General features: G+C 41.5%; 1 protein-coding gene across 1 annotated transcript in view; it reads left to right on the top strand.

Annotated features, from left to right (window-relative positions):
- The window catches only part of WIPF1 (WAS/WASL interacting protein family member 1), a 52572-nt gene that overhangs the window by 993 nt on the left and 30616 nt on the right, over positions 1-20963 (top strand). Inside the window, exon 2 of the mRNA XM_027733696.2 lies at positions 19098-19210. The gene's annotated coding sequence lies outside the window, so the exon portion shown is untranslated. The remainder of the gene's footprint in view (positions 1-19097; positions 19211-20963) is intronic.

Raw genomic sequence — 20963 nt, 5'->3', positions numbered from 1 at the left:
AGGGTAGGTGTTCCTCAGCAGCTACCATGTATCCTATTTGAGCCTCCTCTATAAAACAAAAGTGATACAGCAGTTGTCTCTGGCAATAAGGTGTGCTTGTTCAGGAACCCACAGTGAGGTACTTCTAAATTGCTCCTTTACTCTTGAAGTGCTTTCTCAAAGACAGGGCTGTAATAAGCAGATGTTCTCAGTTGTCTTGACCTCCAGAGAGTGGGCAGTGTGTTTTGCTCCTTGTTCACACCCTTTTTAACTCTTTCTAATTTCCTCTCTGTTTCCTCTGTCCATTACCTTTCCCAAGCCCAGCTTGGGAGGACAGTGCAGAGACCTAAGAGGCCATCTGAAAAAGAAGAGGTCCTCTCAGAGTCTGTTTAGCCTCTGTATGTTACTCACAGTGTGCCCTGCAGTGAAGGCAAGAGGGATGGCAGTGCTGCCCTGGAGGGACCTGCTCTGGCAGTGTACCTTTTCAAGTGCTGTGAAGCACGAGGCAAGCTGAGCTGGCATGTACTTTCCCCTCTGCTGTGAGGGGAAGGAACACACGAGGAGGAAATACAGCTGTTCCAGAGCACTTCTACCCCATGTGCAGCAGGAGCACGTGAGAGGAGGACACGCAGAAAGGGAGAATCAGGAAGAGAATATGAGAGAGAATTGGTGTGGGGAGTTGAGGAAAGCTACAAACAGAGAGGAAAAGCTTTTTATATATGCACAAATGTTATTTAAAGACCTGTTTAGCTAAGCAAGAGCAAATATCCTAAAATTAAGATTGTATCTCTTGAATCCCTGTTATTGTTCCTCCAGAAAGCACCGCTTTTCATTCCTGAAGTATTATGTGTCTTTCTGCGTCACTCTTCTAGGCTCTTCAGCATCCTCTGACCTCAAGCTGAGCAGGATGTTGCCCTTAGCATCTGCCTGTCAAATGTGTAGTTCTTCATGTTGTACATGAAATGATTATTTCCATAGTTAGCTAAGGCAAGTTTCCAAGGAATGTGAAGCAAGAGGCATGCCAGTTCCTCTGGCTGGCCTTGACTGGAGCTAAGTTTTTTGGGGCAGGGGACTGTGCCCTGGAGGCTGTGGTTACTGTACATGTTACCCTTGGCAGCTTAGGGGTTCCTGCCTCTGCTCCTGTCCCTCCCACCCTTCTCTTATGTCTTATGGCTGCTCAGCTGTTCCTCCCAACTGTGCAGCAGCTGCTTCAGCCTCTAGTGGTTATCTGTGGGGTTGTGCTCTAAAGTGAATTGCTGAAAAATTAAGAAATCTGGGTAAGGAGAAAAGGAGAGAGCAGCTACTGCTCTGTCTGTATAGAAGTCCTCTCTCAGCCCTGTGCTGACTCTCCCCTGCCTCCTGCTTTGGGATCCCTCCCCCCAGCTAATGGGAATTAAAACAGTTGAAGCTCTCTAGCTGAGTCCAAACTGGTGCGGCTGCCTTGCTATTTCTACTGAAATTACATATTTAACTTTCTCCATCATTAGTTTGCTCTCTAAATGGCATCAGGTAGCAAGGTACTGTGTTTGGCAACTGCATTGCTACTAAACCTTTCTCTTTTTTTATTCTCTTTTTTTTTCCTAAGAAAAACTGAGAGTTATAAAATTGAAGCAGGGCTTCAGTGCTTTTACCTGTATAACACAGTCAGAATTGAAAATGTGCATCTAGAAAAAGATACTTGCTATAGAAGGAGCAATTTCCCACCTGTGAGAACAGGTATGATTTTTATATCTGATGACCTCCAAACCCTGAAAAGGCCACTGAGGAGGACGAGCAATGCTAATCCCTTTGTGAAGGGAGCATGCTGAAGTACTGTTCTCTATTACCTACAGTGCTTAAAGTTCTAACAGCTATGTAATCTGCCCTGCTTGTATAAACACCAAGCTGCTTTGGAGGGAGAAAAGCGTATGTTGGTGTTGTCTGACAATTGTGACATGAAGACAGGAATACAGAGGCTTCCTTTGGAGGTGCATATATTGGTTTTGGTGTACATGTACAATTTAGTAAAATGTCTTTATGCAACAGCCTTGAAGTTTTCTGTGCCTTTAACTACATTGAATCTCCATGTGGTTAATGGAGTTAGGTATAGAAACCATAAAAAATAGTGATGCAACAGAGGGGAGGAGTTCTTTGAAGTTTATGCTTTTGCCAAGGTAAACATATCTGCATTGTGACTTCTTTACAACAATGAAGTGTTATCAAAATTCAAATCTCATTAAATGTTTTTGTGTTCTTTCTACTGATTTCTCTTATTCTTGGCTCCAATGTGAACACCTTCTCCTTTTCGTCATGTGGTGCACTCTAACACTTGGTCTATGGGATCTCTTATAAAAAGAGACTTGACTGTCTTGGTTCAAAATCATTGGTGCTAGCTGTATTTGAGTAGGGCTGGGGAGACCAGTCTTTATATGGGGAGATAGTTAAGTTCTGGGATAGTAGAAGAGATTTTGGTAGTATTAAAGAAGAGGGTGCTGGAAGTAGCCACAAATCATCAAGGCAGCTACCTGTCCTGTGTGCTGTTAACACCTACTTGTTTAGCTCCGTACTTCAAATATAGATGTGAAAATCTATTATTGAAAGATAACTGCTGAACTGTTAGTTGGCAAATAGCCCAGAAAAGGCATCATTAAAAACTAAATTTAAGAAAGATGTCTATAATCATGCTTTAGTAGAATGCTTCATTTAAAGTATTTTGTGTCCTTGTGGCAACCAGTATGATAGTGTAGTGCTCTCACTTAGCACCAGCTACATGTGTGCGTATGTCTGGGTACCTGAACAGGAGGAAGAAGAAAATAATGAACTGTTTACTATGTTAGTACTCTGTTGTGATTCTCTCTGAGGACTCTGTCACTGCTGCTGAGCTGAGAGTGAAATCTGAATAGTGAAAAGATTATTTTCAGTGGAAATAACCCTGAACATCAAGGCCCTGAAAGATACTGGGATCACTCTTCAGTCTTGCAAGCACACAAGTCTGCAAGAGCAGCTGTCCTTGGGCCTCATCCAAGACAGTTGACAAAGATCAGTCAAGACTGTCTCTAAGGCTGGAGATGCAAGTGGCGGGGGAGCAGTTTGGTCTAAATCTGAGAGATCAAAGGAGTTCAGAATAGAAAGTTTTTCCTAATTCCTGGAAGGAGATAAACGGGAAGCACAAGGAGAATAGTTTGAGAGTCTGTTTTGTAACACTTAACTCAGCCATAACCTCATTAGTGTTCTTCATTTGGATCCAATTACACATAAGTATGCTCTGGAGTTAGAATGTATAGTTTTGTAACTCCTCCAACTACTAAGAAGCAAAAGTTTCTAAGATTTAATGTGTTTATGTGGCACCCCTCATCCTTAATCTCCTAGGTGTACGTGTGTGTGTAGCTCCTGCCGTTTCCTTCTTGCAACAAAGTCCATGAGAAGGGCCCTTCTGTCCGCCAGTGCATGCTTTCATGAGAGCTCTCTATCTCATTTGAGCTCAACCTGAGTACGTATCTCATGCTGAAGAAGCTACAGGATATTCTTTAATGGGAAGTAATACACAGGTTAAAATAAATGCTCTTAGCAGGTCAGCGAGCCTGAAATAGCTTGTGCATGTTTCTCTCGTGATAACTTCAGGAAGTGAGGTGATTCCCTCTTCCTCCCTCTCTTTAATATTTTTGGTGAATGCTGTGCTTGAGTGCTGAAATCCTCTTGCCATGAAGAGCAAGCAATGTGGAGCAGGCTTCTCTGTATTTTCCTGGATCCTGACTTAACAGGACCAGAAGTGAGCCCTAAGAAGAAACTGCATCCTTCAGCATGTTGTCCTGCTTCCTGCAAAAATTGCCAGTAAGGTCCTTGGTAGTGAGGGTGGCTAACCACTGAAACTGGTTGACCATAGAGACTGTGGAGTCTCTGTTGTTGGAGATGGTCTGAAAACTGGTCTGGATAAGGCTCAAGCAATCTGCTCTAAGCCAGGTTAGCCTTGCTCTGAACTACATGGGATCCAACAGTTCCTTCCAGCTGGCTGTAGGCTATGTTTTTGCATTACTGGAAAAGCATGACTGCTTTTGTCTGTCCCCAGAACATGTGGGAATAAAAGTGGTCTCAAAACATCTGAAAATGGCCTTGAGAAGTCTGAATAAAGACTTCAAAAATTGGAGTACATAGAGAAGCATAGTGTAAGGAAGTAATTTTGCCCAAAGTCTCATAGCAGCAGGTCAGTGACAGTGCTGGGAGAGGATCAGAAATCTTCTGACTGGCAGACTAGTGCCTTAGTAGCTAAAAGATTCTGTCTTTAAACATAAAACTACCTCTTTTTCCCTACTCAACTGTTTTCAGATCACTTGGCAACAGAGTCTACTCTTACCCACTGACAGATCCTATTCCCTTTTTTTCCTGTTCTTGCTTTTTCTGTCATATTCATAGGCAGTTTTAGTACTAAAGAACAATTTAGTGCACTGATTTTTTTTTTTTTTTCAGGAAACCTAGAAAATCAGGTCTGGAAAAGAATTTGGTGAAATAAAGACAAGAGCTGCAAAGGAAATTTTTAGAAAGTGATGTTATTCCCAGTTAGTTGCACAACAATTAATCTCTTACTTTTTAAGAGAGGAAAAGAGCAGAGAAAGCTGTACACTGAATCCAAGTTTGAATCTCTCTTTGTTTAAAAAAGAAAACTCTCACTTGAAAACTTTTAAAAATCTGTAAGCTGAGAAGAACACAGATCAGCATTTTAAAGAGTATCATGGAAGGAGTTAAGCTGTGATTTAACTGCATCTGTGTTTCAAATCCAAATGCTACGAACAAGGCACCATTCAGATCTTCAGTTATAAGTTATGCTGAATTCGTTATGCTGTGTTTGTTTGAATTCTGTTGAGAGGAGAGAAAGAAAATCATGTCAGATGGAAAAAAATCATTACTCTTGTTTTGGTAGCTTGTTTTTTAAGTGATGAAGTAGGATTCTCCTTTTTTTTTTTTCGTCTAGCACTTACGCAGATCATCTGCTAATTATTAGCAGCTGTGGAACTATGGAGTTGCATAAGCATAACTAAAAGTCAGTGAAGCCTTGCATCATTCAGCAGATCTATCCATTGCTTGTTCTCCACAATAACAGTTTTGTAGCTCACTTGACACAAGTCTCCAAATGTTAAGAGGGCATCAGCAGGCATGGCAAGTTGGGAAATCCTTTAAGTCATAGAAATCAGATAGGATAACGCGTTATTATTGCCACAACCTGTTGTCCAGTTATACATGTGCACTGATGTTCTGTGAAGAGGGCTGTGTGTCAGAGTAATGCCCTGTAACAGCTGAGCCTGCCAGCTACATAAAGCTGATTTGTCTGGGCAGCTTTGTGTGGAAGATAGGTATGGGTGTTATGCCTGGCTGCGGTGGAAGCAAGGCAAGTGTGAGTGCTCACAAATGCATCCCAAATTAGCCACGCTCAGTGGTATGGCTGAATACAACAGTCTCTTTTAAGCATTAGAGAAGGCCTCTTTGCAATGGGAACGTGTAGAGCTGAGAACTTGGAATTTTTTGGGAAGGGAAATACCTACAGTGCACACCTGAGTGTGCTGATAGGGGCAGCCCAAGGCTGGCAGGTCCAGCCTCTGCCCATAGGTTTATGATACTGGCTCAGCACACTGCAGGATTTGGTTAGCAGTGTGAGTTTCTTTACGCTGAACCTGAGGCTATAGAGAACTTAATCTCCTGTGGTTCTGACTTTTAAATTACAGAATATGTAATTAATTTTCTGATTCAGACTCTGGTTCTCTGATTTTGTTTTAAGGTTATTTTTTTCATGTGGTCTTCTCTTTTGCTGGTTTAGGGATCTTCTTAGACAAGAGAGACTGAAAGGGTGAGTGTAGTGTGCAAAATACAATCCTTAAAATACTTGTTCTTGGGAATTAAGAAGGAGTTTCAGCAGATAGTGTCCCTCTAGACCAGTCCATGCACCCATGGCTCTGAGCTGTGCTCTGGCCCCTTTTTCAAAAACAAAGAGGGGTTTGCCTGAGCTTCCATTTTTTCCCAACTTTTTTTTTTCCCTTTCTTTAATTTTCCCCTTTCTCCTATTTTTTTAGAGCAATGATACGAACAGTTAAGTGAGAACTGCTGCCTTAAATTAGATTAGTGGTGTCTCTGCTATTTCTGCTGGGAACAGACAGTGCCTTATTGGCTCACCTCACTGTCAGGCTCTGAAAATGGTGGGACCTTTAGCTACCCTCAAATTACCCTGGTCCCTGAGAAAAGCTGTGGGTGCTTGGAGGTACCTTGCAGCTCCAGCTGAAGTAGCATTCCAGAGGTGTAAGGGTGGCATTAATCAGGAACCTTCCTTTATGAGTAGTCTAAACAGGATGATAACTGTGTTTGTAACTAGCATCAGCTCGATAGCTATTTAACAGAAAGACATGGAGGACAGAAAGTATTTGGTGGGGAGAAGGGAAGGATTGCTTATTCTCCCCCTCACTTTCTACCTGAGGAAATGTTCCTCAGCTAGTAATTCAAGGATACTTACTTTGATGCTCTTTTGGATCAATTTGACTTGCAGTTTGGCAAACATGGACAGCATCAGCCAGGCAGTACTGAGCTCTACAATCCTCTCTTCAATTTACTCCAACTCATCAGTCCTCCTGTGACTGTCACATCATTCACTGCTCTGCTCGTGTTCTGGTTTACCTAATGTTGCCTGACCTACTTTGCTTAACATATTTCCAAAACTGTTTTCCTGGCAGGGAGATGCAAAAGAGAGAATTTTCACATTTGAAGCTGCTGAAAACAGTTTTTAAAGGAAATATTAAATGTAAACTATAAAAGGTGCTGTGTTGTGCATGTTGTAAGTAAAGAAACCACGTGCTCACCATAAGTGAGTTTGCATGACTCAGTGTAATTGTCTCTTTAAATGTATCTCTCTTTGGTCAGATGCTCCTTTGTGTTTTTCATATGGTCATATGTCTTATCTTTGATTTTAAGACCACTGAGATAGGGAGCAATGCCCAGTAGAAATACATTTTCTGTTCCAGTGGGATGAAATGAAAAATCAAATGATAGCAATGAGGTGGTAAGGAAGGTATGCAAGTATGATCATTTCAGTTTTAGGGAGAATGCTGTTCAGCTGAGGCCACAAAGGCAACACCTACCAGTATATTGTAATTTCTGTCTGCAGGTTGTGTTTTTAAACCACTCTGGACTAATACTGCTTTGAAGCAGAGAGAAAGAGATTCCTTAAAAGTACAGCTTTTCCTATCACTATTTCTGATGGCATCTTGGAACCTGAAACTCTCAAATGGTGGCAGACAGCCCAAAACTTTGTTTTAATAGTAGGCAGAAGCAAATCATGAAGAACTACTTTTCCCTTGGAACTTCCTCCTGTATTTTCAAATAAAAGTTCTGCATTTGATCTTAATATGTGGCTTAGGGAGGGAGAGAAAAATTATTTCATGCACAATTTACTTTAAATAGATTATTCTTAATTGAATTGATTAATGTCTCTTGGGTGTAAATGAACAGCTCATGTTCTTATCTCATTTGAAGTTAAAACTAAAGATGATGATGCTTTTCAGAGTGAAGCATCTTACTCTGAGGAGTTGCTGCTTACTTATACTTACTTGTACCCTTAGGTGGAACTACAGCAATATTTATTTCCTCATTTATTGGTTATTCTTTTCCTAGCAGCTCTCTGCAGGATCAGTGTCTCCAAGTTTTATTATAGCTTTTTCTTTTTTTTCATGTGTGCATCCTTAAAAAAGTGTGCATGCTGACTGGTGTCAAGAGGAAGACAAATTAACTTGAGCTGCTATAGGGAACTAGAAAATTAAGTGTTCCATAACTTTCAAACAGCTTGAGGTGACTGGACAAGTTCCCTCTTTATTCATCTAAAATGTGCCAGTTGTTTAGCAGAACATCCCTGATAATGCGAGTGAATTGCAGGGTAAAACCCAGTTGGATGTCATCATGTGCAGTACTTAAATGAGAACACTGAGGGATTTTGTGCTGCCAAGGGAAAGAATTGTCATTGTTTTCTTCTGGTTTGTGTTACTTTAGAAGTTCCCCAAGAAAGTTTCCTCTTAGGAGGAATAATGGAGTTTATAGTAAGAATGGTATATGACTGCTATTTTTTGTTTAGACTGAAAGCTTTTATTCTTCTCAAAAATATGTTTGTTCACTGTCCATTCACTAATCAGCAAGATTGAGGAGGCCTTAAAGAAGCCGTGGTAATTATATCACGTGATGTATAATACCACAGCATTTACAGATTCCAAGGCCTTTGCTCCAGGCCATCCACTGTAAGATATGGATAGAAGTAAATGCATATAGAATCAAAAAACCTGCAAGAAGGGAAAATTAAAAAAAAAAAAAGTGTATTTTCATTTTATTCCCTTCATATAGAGATAAAGAAATGTCCCACTGCTATTTTTTATTGAGGCTTTGTGCCCTAGGAAGTGAGAACAGAGATACACTAAAAAAATCACTCTGGACTAGCAAAAGTAGATGCAACCCTGGCCTTGATGTAAGGTTGCTGTGAGGAATCCGTGCTGAGATGAGACCAGTGGAGCAGGATTGTTTCAGATAAGGTCAGGACAGTGTTTCCTAGGGCTTTTCTCTGGACTATTTTTTTTGTTAGGCTTCTGGAAATGCTCCCTCTGTTCTCTGGTAGACACTGGTGGTTATTTTTGGAAATCAGCATCCTAAAGGCAGGATCGCCCTTCTGCTCTAAATCTCCAATGCTGATATCTTTTTTTTTTTTTTTCCCAAGATTTGCAGGATCACTGTGATGTGATTGTAATGGGGAGGGAAAAAAAACAGATTATTTGCAGGCATGCTGGATGTAGAAACTCTTGGTTCTGTCCAGTGACATTGTCACAAATTGCAGTCTCAGTTTCTGTATTTAACTCTGGCACGTCCAGGTCCTGGTTTCTTCATTTCTCAGCGGAGCATATGACCCCTGGTATCACTGTCATTTTCTGTAATGTGCATCAGTTCTGGATCTCAGACCCTGTCACAAAGGAATACTGTCTGGTATAGGACAAGTATAAAATGAGGGAATTTTTAAGTAGTTCTTAAGGGTATAATTATGGAAATAGCCTCATGGACAATCAAGGGTCTTCAAAACTAGAATTTCCCAAAGTGAAGTGAGGTGCCGGCTTTGGCATTAGAAGTTGAGAGAACAGTCCTTGTCCCATTTAGTAGCAAAACCCCCAGAGTTAAGTGTCATGGAGTTTACTTAAATCCAAACTAGTAACATCATGAAACCTCAAGTAGGTATATACAGCCTGTCTCACAGCTGGTGCAGCCGAGCCCCTGCTGGCACCGTGTAGCATCAGGGAAGCAGGTGAAAAAACACCTTTAGGCTCCTGCAGCGTGTGGGGATGCTTTGAGGCATTGTTGTGAGAGCTGGGGAGTATCAACTCTCAATTCATCCTCTGTAAGGAACTGTGCTGGGTCTGCTGGGACTTGGCCCACAGACCAACTGGAACTGTTGGGCTCTACCAAAATGCCCGTGACTAATCTTTTCTCCCCAAGGGGCCCATGCTTATAGGATCTCCCTTACTCTGGGGCAGCTGTGATCTTTCAGGCTGAGTAGGAGAGTTTTTGGTGGTCCTTGCTGTTTTCCTCTGCACTGTTCTCTTAGGTCACTGCTGTGGTACAGCCTCTCAGGAGAGCCAGCCAGCTTTGCTGAATAGTCTAGAAATTGAACTGCAAGGCATTTCTGCTCTGTTAGCAGCACTTGCTTCAAACTACACAGTTGGGGGTTTCTGTTGTGCATAGGTAACACCCTTGAAGCCATAAGCCATATACTTTAATTTTTCTGTTCTCTACTGGGTACTTGGCCTTTTGCTAGTGGGAGAAGAAAGAAGCAAAACACATGTAGAGTGGGATGCCGAGAGATGATTCCAGGGTCAGTTATAGTTGTGTCAGACTTCTGCTAATGAGAGAGACCTGTTGCCAAGCTGTTTTGAGCCTGAATATCATACCACTGCCTCCACTTTCAAACTCAGCTTGCACATTTGGGTTGTCCTGATTGTCAGTTCCCAAACATGTTATGGGAACTTGCATATCCAAGGCATGAGAAGCCCAGCTCCTTTTATTTGTCTAGCTGTGGGAACAGCAGGATAGTCTAATAGCCTTTTGAGGTAGAGGTGTTGCTTTATAACTTGTGAGTGCAGTCTCCTGGTTACTGACTCAGTTTCAGCAGTTGATGAAACCAGATTTTGATGAATGGCAATATAGGGCATTTTATTTCTAAATCAGCAGTTTGTCTCTAAGCTGGGTGAGCTGTTACTAAACATTGCTTTCTGTCAGGTTTAGCGTAGTCTAATGGGTTGGTAATGAGTCAATGAGTTGGTAATGCCAGATGCAAGACAGAATTTCCTGCTCAAAATGGCATTGAATGACTTCTATGCTGAAAGCCATCATGAAGTAGTCAGATTGTCCACAAGGTTGGAAACTCTTCCCTGATGGCTAACTGAGTAATCCTTTTGGACCAGGGCCAACACTTGACACAGTGGTCTGATCAGTCTCACTTAGATGTGTCCCATGTAGCTACCCCTTATGTGCGAGTGAGATGTAGGATTTCACAATAGGGATGAATTTTTTTTCACCATCTAAGGAAAATAAGAATGTTAGTCTCCAAGGCTGATCTGGATGCTTTTCATGGACTCTGCAAATTCTCTGTCACTTTTTTAACTACTGCTCTCCTAATTAATAGTAATTGCATAGATAATTAAATTATAATGTGGTATATAGTGTATATACATATTCATATACTGAGCCTCCCTTTTTCCTGTATATTCTTGGGAGAATACAGTTGTCAATAAATATTAATGAAACAAAAACATATGATCTTGCACATGACCTGATCTTGCTCACCTTACTTGGGTATAGTTCAAATCAGTATGGGATTGCTGGCACTGGTCCCTAAGCAAAGGATAAAAGATTTCATCCACTATACAACAGAGAAGCTGATTCTATTTTATAATCACCCAGCAAGTATACAGAGACTCACATCTGTGGCTATATTTGGCATCCAGTTATTCCCGATGTGGACTATACTACCCATGGGAAGAATGCAAGAAGTGGACTCAAGTTCCCAAAGATTGGGACTTACTTTACCTTTGAAAAAAAATTACAAGGGCATGAGCTTTGGATAGGAAATCGAGAATGTAAAGAGGATATAAACTAAGCAGCAGTAATAGCTCTTAACAGTGAATATTGTTTGCGTGGCTTTAATACATACACATACATAACGTTTGTGTAGCTTTAACATGTTGTGGTAGGTCACGATTTCTAAAGTGTAGATTTGTCTAACTTTATTTGCATGAGTCTGAAAATTTTCAAATTGCAGATATGAATATTTGGTGAAGACAAGTTGTTCGATAATAAATATCTTTTAGTTTTACCGTCATTTTCTTAGGAATGGCTTTTATTTACATGATTGTCCTCTTAAAGGATAATTTGTGGCTAAAAGCAAGAGTGGTAGCTGAAAACGTAATGTCTCGTATGCCAGTAGATGTGTAAAGAGTTTTGTCCCAGAATTTCTTGGGTTTTGTTTTTTTTTTTCCCTGGTTTCAGACAGGACATTTCAGACTTTTCATTTTCACATATACATGGCTACAGCAGGGGAATCTACCAGAAAATTTTTGTCCATCAGATTTTGTTCACATCCTAGATGAAGGACAAAATAGATTCTGTTTTACCTGGTATGATTTTGCCATCCCCAAGGAACGTGTTAATATTTCATCATTTTGAAGAAATATAGTGGGCAACATTAAATATTTACATCACTCCGAAGTCACACAGATGCCACCAGGATACCTAGCTCTACATCACACATGCTCTAATTCACCTCAAACACCCACTGTTTACTAATCTTCAGCCCCCGTCTGTGCCGATAATGAGAAAGAGGAAATGGAAACAGCAGGGTTTATATGCTACTGAGAAGTCCCAGTTTCCATGCCTGGTTGTAATTCTTTCAACAAACTTGCCGACTGTGCTCCTGCTTTGAAGTTTGGACACCTCTGTATCAGTGCTTGGCTCTGGTGATTTGGCTAACAGATTTGGAGTTGGTTGGTTTATTTGTAGCTGCACATTAGCAGTTCCACACTATGGCTTACTCCTGCACTCACCTTGCCTGCTCAAAGTCAGGAGCAATACAGACTGTTTTGCCTGAGAAGTGACATGTTAATTTTTCATATTTGCTGGTGATGGGTACCAGAGAGAAAACAGCCCCCAACATTTCCACTATTCTGTGCAGGGGGAGGGTGGGTGTGTGTGTGGGTGGGTGTGTGTGTCGTAACCATATTAGTGAAGGGAGGGGATTTCCATATAATGAATAAATGGGGACCATTTTTATAAGGCAAGAGGTATATTGAATGCTGGGTTTCAGCATGCTCTGTTAGCCTGGATCACCATGTCCAGTATACTCAGATGTATGGACGTAGGGTAGTGCAAGTTTCTAATCTAAACCAAAACCTCAGAGCCCGTGATTGCCTTTTTATCCCAATAGCACAGGACAAGCTTATCATTTGTGCAAATAGCTTTACAGCAGTGTCTATTAACATCCCTGTGTAGCTTATCTGTTAGGCCACTGTGCAAGTTGTTATTGCTTCTGGGGTGGTCCTTTATTCATAAATCAAATGGTATTTGATCTCATGGCAAGTGAGGGGAAGTCAGTTTATGGTTTTAAAAATAACTTGTGCCATCTGCAGGGTTAGTAGCACATGCCTCCATGAAGTACCCAGATGTACATAAAGAAGAGCTTCAGGTATGCTTTCTAGTCAGAAGCCAAGGAGAGGGTTTTGTCTTGTGTATATATAAGGTGAGACATAGCATTAGTTGCAAGTCATTTGTTTACACAAGATTACTGCCAAAAATCCCTGTCAAAACTTTGCTCCTCTGGAAGGTGCTAGCCAACAGATTCTTCATCTGTGACAAGGATGGAGAAATAAGTGGTTTGTTCACAGATTATAGAATTTATCAGGCTTCATATGTTTCTCTTCATGTCTTAATGGTCCATAGTCAGAGCTGGCAGATGCTCTGGTGTCTGTGGTGACTCAGCTAACCCTGCTGTGTGAGACCTCTGTGGACACGGTGGGTCTCCCCAGTGTCACACAGCTGCATCTGCTGTCCCTGCAGTGCCCTCTGCATGGCCCCACTGAAAGGCGTGGCGAGGTGCTGCTGCACTCTGAACTTGGCTGAAGCAACATCCTGGGAGGCTGTTTTGCTTGGGCACAGATTAAAAGTGATTGGGAGACTGCTGCAAGATACCTGCTGGGCAAATGAATTCCTCCCATCTTGAACAGCCCTCAGTGTCTGGGGGGGGATATAAAAGTAGATTTGCCCCACCAGCAGCTCCAAGCAGAGCTTTGGCACAGCCCAATGTATGTGACTAGATCCTCACACAGAGGTTGACACATTAAAAGTGACTTTGTAAACGCAGCCCCTTCTTAAAACAGAGATAAATAACCCTTCTCTTGTGAGGGATCCCGGCTGTCTGAAAGCCCCTGTGGGAGCAGCTGGGGGAGGACAAAGAAGCAGTGTGCTGAGAGCAAACATGGCCACTTCCTGAACTCTTCAACTTCCCCTCAGTGCCTCTGAAGCTCAGGGTCTGGTGTATCATGTCTCTGCACGCTTACTGGGGGGAAAATACTTAAGCTGCATGAGCCTTACAGAGCTCTCAAATGTCTTCCAGTGTAAATAATACCTTGGCCATTTGGCCCAAAACCTTCAGTGGGGCAGAGCAGGTGCATCTGCAGACATGTGTTTGCACATGCTCTCCTACTACAGCTACAGGAGCTCAGATGTGTGTGCACAAGTAGGGGAATATGCGTGTGCTCGGAAAGTATCTCATGTAAAAGCATCCACTTTGTGGACTAGTTTTGGGGTGTTTTTCCATCATGAATATATTTTGTTTTGTGTGGGTATCCTTTGCATATTTACACGTAAAATACTTATGTCTCTTATTAGCTGGGTGTGATTTGTTCAATACTTAGCTGCTGCTCCATGAAATCCTGTTTTTGCTACCTCTTTGCCAGAGTTCATTACTCCCACATCTCTGTGGGATCCTCAAAACCATTGCCACTTCATTTCCAATGGTATTATCCAGATTATTTTAACCCACTGATAAAAATTGTTGGATCTAGTTTGGCTCATTTGATAGTAGTAAACAAGCAAGCAGTGGTAGGAAGCCCTGAGGCAGCAGATAGGAATGTACTCCCTGGCTGGTGGTCACAGGGAGGCTGCTCACAACACTGATGTCTTCATCTGGCACAGGTTAATTTAAAAGATGACATTTTAGTGGAAACCTCTTAATTTATGTAGAAATTACATAGAATGCGTCAATTTGTGGGCAGAGAAGCAGGTGCCATTGGCTTGGGTCTCTCACTGTAGCTGTGGTTTTGTGTTACAGCCTGGGTAGTGGCTTCCTGCTAACGCTTGTCCCCTCATGTCTGAGAATGAGAAAAAGAAAAAAAAAAAACTGATCACCCTTTGACCACGAGATCAGTTCCTCAATGTGGTCCATGGCACAGGCTGTGCAACCACCGTGCCAACACACTTGAGACAACTGCGGCGTGTGGTGGGAGAACTGAATGGCGTTGGCAGGACAGCCACGAATGAGTGCCAAAAGCTTTGCATCCCAAATGTGCAGCATTGCTCTCTGTTTATTCACTCTCTTCCTACCTTCAGGGTCTTCACTTTCACGCTTAGGTGCAGCTAAACCCAATCTGTGCTCCAGCGCAGATGTTTGCAGTCAGTCTGTAAGGGAACCCCTCTGGCTTTGTAACCCACTGCCTTCACACAGTCCTTGCCAGGCTGATCAGTGCCCCAGGCACTGGATGTCGTTATTTCAGTTCTCACTAAATAAAGGGATATTTAATTTATCTCCACCGCTTTCCATTAGCCTAATTGAAGAGTGTTTAACATGTTCCACAAGGAGCATCTTCGAGCAGAGCAGTATCTCCTTGCTGACCCTGGTAAGACCATTCTACCTCTCCTCTGATATGGTAGTCTTCAAACTTTATCTCCAGGCTATGTCAGTATTTCTGGATTAGATTGCCTTTCCAAAATTCGCATGACTTTAAGAAAAATATGATAAAGCAACATGTATTGACTAGTCCTGTAAACATACTACTCTAATCCAGGACTTTACTGTCCTTCCTTTTGTGACATATATTCAGGCCTGTTCATCCCTGCACTAGATAACAGTATAGGTATTCACACTGTTACAGCTGAGAAAACCCTACTCTTCTGAAGACATGAACTACTTTTCATAGGACTGAAACTTCTGTTTGCCCTATTCAAAGGAAAATATTTCTGAAAATTGCTGATAAGTGCATCTGTTTGAATTCATCAACTCATTACCACTATGAAAATTTGATAAACAAATATCCTTTAAGTGAAGTTTCCCACACTTGCAGCGTAATTACATTCTCCACTACTGCATTTGTTTCCTCTTTAAAAGAAGCAGGGGGAACACTGAGCAGAATCACATTCAGCATTTGATATCAATATCAAGAAAGTACAGAAAGGTCCATTGAATCGTGGAGTGATTCAGAAGGCAGTAGAAGAGGGCTCTCTGGCTATGCAAAAATGTCAGTGGTTCAACATTAGATCAGAAATTTCTTAAACATGCTGTTAGGGACAGTTAGTTGTTTCATCTGATTTTAAAACATCAGCAAAGTGAGTCTAGCAAGGTGCGGTGAGGAAGTGTGGTGTCACATGCCACGCTACAGGAAACAAGACCGAAGCTGCTGAGGAAGTTCAGAATTGGGTGACCTCCAACGGATTCAAATAGCACAGGTTAGTCCTCTTAAAACATCTCTTTAACTATCCTACAGGGGTTCTGCATGTGTATTTTCACTGACTTTTGGTGGCAGTGGATAAGGAGTGGTCCATATGGCAGTTGCATTAGCAGGTAGTAAACAACGTGGGCTTTCAGAGCAGAATGGTACAGGGCAAAAATAGGAAGCTCATCTGTGAGTTAGCTTGGTTTGTGAGAAGCTTGGAGCAGCCTGCCTTGCAGTACAACAGCAATGTGGACCTGAGTCACGTTAGACGTGTGAATGAAATCTTCTCTGTCTTGTTAAGACTTTCATATAATAAGTAAAATGTCTGAATTTTTAATAGAAGTATTCAGTGAATAAATACCAGAAAGTGCTTTTCCAAGCACAGGTTAAAACCATTGACTGTAATGAAAACTTCACTTTGTTTGCTTTGGCTGTACCAAGTAGCTGTTCTCTTTGATTTTACTGGAGTAGTCTCTTGTTAAGGTTTTCTCTCATTCCTGGTGATTTCTGTTGAGGAATTCCATCATGACTTTTCTGTGCTGAAGGGTTTTGATTGGGAACACACTGTATCTGGAATAAAATGGCACTTGTTTGGTTCTGGAGAACTTGGGAGCTCTCAGAGGGAGACTGTTTAATGGGATGTATGTTCTGTACTCCTATGCAAAAATATAATTCTTACTTTTAAATTACTAGGGGATTGTGTTTAATTATAGATCTTAAATGCAAAGTTGGAATGAAAGTTACAAAGAAAGCAACCTTAATGATGATAAAATGTAGAATATAGTAGTAATACTGCAGAGAATATGAAGAAATTAAATCCCAGCATAGGGCCTGCATGGTGCTGGGAGAGCATGGGGGGAAGAGGAGGTGACGGCCACATAGGGCTCAGGCGGTGGTGGCAAGTGCCTCCCCCCTGCTCACCGGGCAATGTCACAACCTGTGAGGCAGAGAGGCTTGTACAGTGGCAGTGGCAGCAATCTAGCATGAAATGCAGCTGCTGGAGATGACAGTGCTGTAACAAGGGCATGACAGATGTTAAAATCAGATATATGAGTGTCAGGAAAGTGTTCCTAAAACTGCCCATACTTCTTCCCAAATATTTTTAAGAACATTTCCCTGATTATGTAGAAAACCAGACCAAGCTGCACAGCTCTCTCAGCCTCCTCATCCCACCAGCGCGTTCATCCTGTTCTCGGCGTAGAAACATCTGCATAAGATGGATGCGGTGGCTCCAGACAGACCAGGCTGCCCAAGCAGGGAAGTACTGGCCTCCTCCCGCGCATGGAAGTGGATGCTGCATCTGGCCCTGCTGCGCGGCACTGAGGGTCTGGGCGAGATGGGAATAGCGGGGCTCTGTTTCTGGGAATGACAGGGCGCTGTTTCTGGGCAGTTAACAGATCTGTGGCTCAGCCTTGAGAGCTTGCTCTCATGTTTCAAGCTTTGAGGTTTTATACACAGAGAAGGCTTTGGCCTTAACTGGGCTCCCCTGCTTCTGTAAAACCAGCAAGTTTTCAGAGAGCCAAAGTTCTGCCCCAAATCAGCCTTTCTGATGTATTAGGGGTTATAGCCTTCACCAGAGCACTGTTTAACTAGGAATGTGATTTAAAAGCAATTTAGTAAAATCCCACTGCAGACATTTTCATTTCAGTCTAATCCTGTCTTAGAGTGGCTCATCTCAAATAGATTAGGAGTTGTTTTAAGCTAAATATAATGGCTCGTAAACAATATGTTTGAGCCTCCACACAGAGGCTTGTGCCAGCCATTTGAAATTGAATTAAAAACTAAACCAACACACTTTCCTAAATAAATAAACCTAACACTTCTACTCTGCTACCAGGAGTGAACACAGGCAACCAGGATTGAAAGAGCAGGAGTGGCTGTTGAAGAGGGAGGATTTCTGAATGGGCTCTTTCCACCAGCTTGTATTATGAAAACCAGGGAAAGAATGTTTCTTCCTCTAACAAATTAAAAAGGAAATCTGCAAAAAGAGGAAAGGGAATAAAGAGCACAGACTAAACAAAATGAAATAAATATGCATTGGAATTAGAGAGAAGGAAACCAAAAAAGAAAATAGTAAAAAATGGAACCAGATGGGGACAAATTCTGTGCTCAGGAAAAAAATGCTGCTCTTCTGTTGAACTTCAGAAGGAAGAGAGACTGTGTGCATGTGTTTGTGTGTATTCATAGCATCTATGGAAGAAAAATTCATTTTTCTGGATTTTTTTTTAATTGTTTATGTTTGTTTCTTTCCCTTGGCCAGTGTTAGTGTAGAAGTTTTAGTTTTAACTGAGAGAACTTCAGTTAGATGAAAGCAACATTAAAGAATCTTTAATTCTGCAAATAAACAGAATAAATCACTCAATGCCACCTTAGTCACTGGCCAGTTTTGCTCCCCAAAAACTACTCATCTGCATTATTCTGTTGATCTTGTGTCCACTGTGCCCCTGGATCCACATCCACAGTATTCTACTCTCTGCAAGGGAAGAAGTAGGAGTTAAGATGTGCAACACCACCTAATGCAAACCTGAACTGCATGAGCCAGCTTCAGAGAGTTTATAGCAGGTGTCATTTCACTACATAGTGTATGCAAAGATTTCATGGCAGTGAGAGCTGGAGTCTTGAGACTGGTTTCTAAATAGAAGTAAATCGGTAAAATGCCGAATGGTTACTGTTCTTATATTTTATTTTAAAATTACTGCATTGTTAAAGATTTTTTTTTTGTTCTAATGCTAAATATATCAAATGGACAAGTGTATCTTTTGCTGGGATATTATTTGCAGCACATTTCTGTCACACCTTGCTAGCTGTTCCCTCTGCCTTCCTTGCTCCCACACATGAACGCAAGTTCTGCAAGTCATTTCTGTAATTAGCTGTTAAAAGCATCTAGACATTGAAGGAGGTTAATTTTACTTTTGTTTAATTGATTTTTTTCAGCTTTTGCCTGCATTTTTCTCTAGCTTAAACTATAGAAACCTCCTTATTACAAAGCTAGTCATCAAACCATGTCTCTTATGAGGAACAACTGTAGTAGTGGATAATTCTGTTCAGTCTTACCATCATGTCTGTCTATGAGGTTTTTATGCTTTTCTGTTTTCCCTCCACCATTTATATTGGCTTTTACTATGCTATGCTGAAGTTGGGGAATTATCTTAAATTTCTTTGAGATCCAGTTGGATTCTTTGGCCTCAGGGACTGAGAGAGCACAGCCAGTGTGTTTTCCTGTTCTAATTCCTCTTTAGAAGGAGAGGGGCTCTTCTTCACGTGCTGCCAGTTTCTCATGCAGAATTTCAATTTATGCAAGCAAATACATAGGAGATATGTACCCAGGCTCTGTGATCCCAAATGGTTCACAATTAATAGTTCTTTTCTTCCTTGCAGGAGTGTGCAACCTGGGAAATGTTTTTGCAATTGAATTAACTTCAGGAAGTGTATTCTGGATGAATTGACCAGGCCTCCTATTCTATGAAAACATCTCTCCTGCTGGTGACCAGGTACAGAACCTGTGGGATTTGCACCGAGAGGGATGGGAGTGGGTAGAAGTTGTGGTGTGAGCAGCAGCACAGGGAAGCATCTCTGGTGTGTGGCATTCCTGGCCTATAAGAGTTGGAAGGTGTAGAGCCATCTCATGTCTTAGATTGCAGCGTGACAATATAGGAGTCATTCTTCTCCAGGGCGGGATTAATGGCAGTACCAGTTTACTGGCATTCTCTGATGTGGCACACCTTTCCTAATGACAGTTAGGTGCCTTAGGTTACATCAAATTTTATGCCAAATCCACAAGCTTTTAACATGTGCAGCAGGTTGGTTTGTTGGGTTTTTTTTCATTCCAGTAGCACAAGCTAACAGTGAAGGGATTTAACACTTGGCAAGTAGGTCAGGAGACCTAAGATATTATATGACCAAGCACTGTAATGTGTAGTTGTCATGACTTAGAGCAGATGGCATTACACTTGAAAACTGCACAGTGAAGCCTACAATGTTTATGGGGTGGTGCTAATGAACAGTAATAGTATGAAAAGGTTCACTGAGATGTATAGTTAATAAGAAAGAAAGAAATAACAGTAAGTTTACTTTTTTTTTCACTGAAGCAGAAGGTCCATCCGAAAGTATGTGCTGTAGAAAGGCCGCAACATGCCGACCTAGAGCTGGTGCAGTCCAGTAGATCAAGTATTATTTTCTGTCTGGGTCCTGTGTTGTAAGCCCCAACTGTGGCTTCTTTGTGATTAGTGGACCAGGTAGAAACTGATGCTGGAAGGGTTCCCGAGGTGCCTGCAATTTTGGTTATCTGTAGGCATGAGTACAAAACCATTCAGGGTTCCTCCTTGATAAAGTCTATAGCTGGTCCATGTGGGTTGATGTTTTGGTGTAGTTTCAGCAGTGCACTTGCTTTGGAAACTACAGTCTGAAGAAATCTGGGTGCCAGGCTTGGGAGATGTGAGAGGGAAGAGTTAGCCCTAGGAACAGAAATGTTTTGCTTCATTCGTGGATCCACAACTCTTACCAGGCATGATGGACTGCTACCAGATAAGGATTGGTGCAAAGACTATTTTTTGAAGAGTTATTTCCACAGGACCAAAAAAGAGGGTACTACTGAGTGATCAGTAGTCAAACATACCTGTTTGGACATCAGTGCTAGGAAAGGATGGCCTGTTTAAAGGAGGGAGACATGCAGATAGGGAAAATATCAGTATTTTTAAATTGATGTTTATATTTTATTTCAAATTAGTAAATTGGATGCTGCAAAAAAACTTACAATGCAATACTGAGATAAAGATGGTGAATTATGTCACCCTCACCCATTTCACATATGATATGGGAGTATGGAATGTCCTATGAACACAGTAATGATGACAGACAGCACAAATACAACCTCTGAAAAAAGACTGAAAGAAATATGATTGCTTAGCCTAAAGAGGAGAAGATCAAAGGGACATGTAAACAGTTTTCAAATAACCATGAAGAGGAAAGGAATAAATTCTTCTAAGCATCAGTTGTAAATAGGATGAGAAATAGTAAATGAAATCACAGCAAAGGAGGTCTAAATTAAGTACTGGGAAAAGCTTTATTGGCTGTCATGCTAATGAGGTAGATGACTGAGGGATATTGCAGAGTTTCCATCAGTGGAGATTTTTAGAGAGAAAAGAGATAAATACCTGCCATAGTGACTTAGTGGAAGAGTAGATGCCTTCTTCCAGCCCTGCTGTCTTTTGTTCAGTATTTCAGTCTCCTTGTTGACATGACTGA

This window comes from Pipra filicauda, unplaced genomic scaffold, assembly GCF_003945595.2.
Source record: "Pipra filicauda isolate LSUMZ 115617 unplaced genomic scaffold, ASM394559v2 scaffold5_size6683894_pilon, whole genome shotgun sequence".
Classification (NCBI taxonomy): domain Eukaryota; kingdom Metazoa; phylum Chordata; class Aves; order Passeriformes; family Pipridae; genus Pipra; species Pipra filicauda.
Note: the sequence above shows the minus strand (reverse complement) of the source record. Positions and strands in the feature narration are given on the sequence as shown.